Genomic DNA, 3,129 nt, shown 5'->3' with positions numbered 1-3,129 from the left:
TTCGTTGGTTTTTATTCTTGAGAATTTGATTTTGATTGTTACTGTAAGGATTTATTGACTTGGAGGAATTTATGGTTGAGAGAAGGCTTACAAGGAAGAAGCAGAAGAACTGAAGTTGTAGCTGGTGGTGATGATGAAGTTGCAAAACCAGTTGCTGCTACCACAACGAATTTGATATGAAATCGAGGTCTTGTTGTGATGAATTTATGAACAGGTTTTTTCTGAAATCGAAGTATGGAAGAGGATGATGATTGAATTGAAGTGGGGGTTTCTATAACTGAAGAATTATGTGATGTATGTGAACTGATGGTGCTATGGGTTAGGCTCTTGGATAAAGTTTGTCATAGAGAAGATTCAGTTGATGGAGGATTTAGAGATGGTTTTGGTGCAATGGAGTTGGAGAATGGCAGAAGCTTGAATATGAGATGTTGCAATGAGTAAGTTGTGGATGTTGTGCAATGAGTTTGTGGTTGTTGTATGATTGTTAACAGGTTTTTGAGGCAGCAAAGAGATGCAGGTCGAAGTGGCCTGAGTTTGAAATGCAATTGGTGTTGTATATGAATGAATTGCAGGTTACCTGAGCAGCTGCAGGTGGTATATGAAAATGGGGTTGTGCAGGCGACTGAAATGGTGTTGGTTTGTGTTGCAGACAAGGAAATGGAATAGAAGATGGAAGTGTTGGTGTGATGGACAAAGGCTGTGACCGAAGAAAGAAATAAATTGAATTGATGGCCTGGTGGTTGAAATAATAGAATGAGGTTGTTGATACAATGATGTTGGCTTGAATGAATGATTGAGAAGATTCACAAATAGATAAATGCTAGGAAAAGCAGGAAAGTATTGTGGAGTTGTGGATTATAGGGTTGGAATTGGAAGTGCAGGTTAAGATGCAAAGAATAGGGCCTGGTGGATAGTGCAGCTGGAGTTGAAGCAATTGAAGGTGGATAGTGCAGCTGGGTTTTGCCTGAAAGTAAAGTTGTTTTTATGTAGAGCTGTGTTACAAGAGATGATGCTGTAAACTAGAGAAGAAATGAAGCTTAAATGAAGTGCAGCTACTGATGAATTCTGATGAAACCAATTATGGTTTCATCGTATTTATGATGAAACCATAATCGGTTTCATCGTATTTATGATGAAACCAAAATTGGTTTTATCTAATTTTTGGTCAGTGGTGGTGGTGGTCGTCGGCGGGTGTTGGCGATGTTGTTGGTTTTAGTCGGTGGTGGTCGGCGGTGGTCGGCAGTGGTGGTGCTGGCAGTTGATAATATGTGTTTGTAGCATAGAGCATGGATCTGTGTTGTTGTGATGTTGTTGTATCCAAGACAACTGCAACATTTCTTCTCCAGTTGTGGATGTTGAAATGAAAATAGGCGCAGCAGAAATAGATCACACATTTCTAATGTTGAGCTTGTGGTTGATGTGTGATTGTTAATGTTGAGCTGCCATGCATACATTTCAAAGTCATATTTTGCAGTTCAATCTGATAGTTATCATCTATGGTTAGAGTGGTTAGACTAGGTGCCCCTGTTGAACTTGAAAACTTGTATAAGTACCACAGTGTGGCCCTCTTTTGACTCCTGCACCGACACTTGTGTGCAGCGTAAGTGAAGGAGGCATCTCCCTAAAACATGCTCTTTTTAATTTCCGAGTACCTACTTGAGATGATTTGAGCATATGGAAAGAGAAAAGTAACTATTCTATTCTTGTTGGCCAATATTCTTATATCTTATTACTGATATGTTGGAACTGCTTGTGTTTGATTCAGGGTGTCAGGTACTCAGTCAGACCCATCAAATTGATGCTAGAAAGGAGAGAAAGATGGAGACATTAAGGACTGCTCTGGGGATGAATAAAGTTGATGAAACTTCTTTACTACAGGAAGAAGGGAAACAGGAAACTGTTCTGGAAACAGTGGAATCTGATTCTGAAATTAGGTGAAGTAGAGGGTCCAAAAGAAGGTTTAATAGAGAAAAATGATGGCTAGAATTGAAATGGGAAGCAATTGCAGGTGGTGAATTGGATTGTGGAGCTGAGTAGAGTCATCTAGGAGATGTTGTTGCCGCTGCTTTCAGATTGGCAGTGTGCAAGTGTAGCTGCTGGTATTGTTGATATGGTTATTGCAGTGATGGGTTTGATATGGTTATTACAGTGACAGGGTCTTGTGACGAGTTTCATTTGATGCTGCTAGTAAGCTCCGGTTGCAGCTGAAGTTAATATTATAGAGAAGGTGGTACTGGTGTTGGCTTTGAGTTGGTTCTCTATGAAGAATGGTTTGAGATGATGCTTAAGAATGGTTTTTAAGTACAGTTGCAGGTTGAGAGTGTAGAGAAGAACTGAGATGCCTATGTTGGTGGTGATTATGAACTGCAGCTGGTGATAATCAGAATCCATGGAGGAACTGGTGTTGCTCTGGTTGAATTAATATGGATATTGCAGGTCCAGTTGAAGATCAAACTGAGCCTGAGATGGAGCATCTGTGGTGTTCAGGTATGAGCTTGAACTGAAATGGAAGGCAGTAATGCAGTGGGTATGGGATTTGAAGTGAATTTGTAGTTGCAGTTGCAATGAAGTGCTGCAATACAATGAGGAATTGCCTGTAAACCTAGATGGAAAGATATACCAGGTGAAGCTGAGTAATGGGTCTTGAGACATAATTGGTGGTATTGCTGTTGAAGCGCAGAAACCAATTATAGTTTCATCTTATTTATGATGAAACCAAAATCGGTTTCATCGTATTTCAACAATGTATTTCTATCCATGAAGATGTATAATACCTCTTAAAAAATTTCTTGCAGGTGATTTCTCACGAAACCAAGATGAAACCAAAATCGGTTTCATCGTATTTATGATGAAACCAAAATCGGTTTCATCGTATTTTTGGGAGGTAGTGGTGGTGGGCTGTCGTGGTGCTGGTTTTGGTCGGCGGTGGCAGTGGTGGTGCTGGATGGTAGGCTGGCTGGTATTGGTGGTGCAATTACATAGTATCGGTGGTGGTGGTGGTGGTCGGAGGTGGTGGCGGTGGTGGTCGACAATGGTGGTGCTGGATGGTAGGGTGGCTGGCAGTGGTGGTGCAATTGCGCAGTATCGGTGGCGGCGGCGGGCGGCGGCGGCGGAGCGGTGGTGGTCGGT

Source organism: Papaver somniferum, chromosome 10 (assembly GCF_003573695.1).
Source record: "Papaver somniferum cultivar HN1 chromosome 10, ASM357369v1, whole genome shotgun sequence".
Lineage (NCBI taxonomy): Eukaryota > Viridiplantae > Streptophyta > Magnoliopsida > Ranunculales > Papaveraceae > Papaver > Papaver somniferum.
This window is presented reverse-complemented; position numbering follows the sequence as displayed.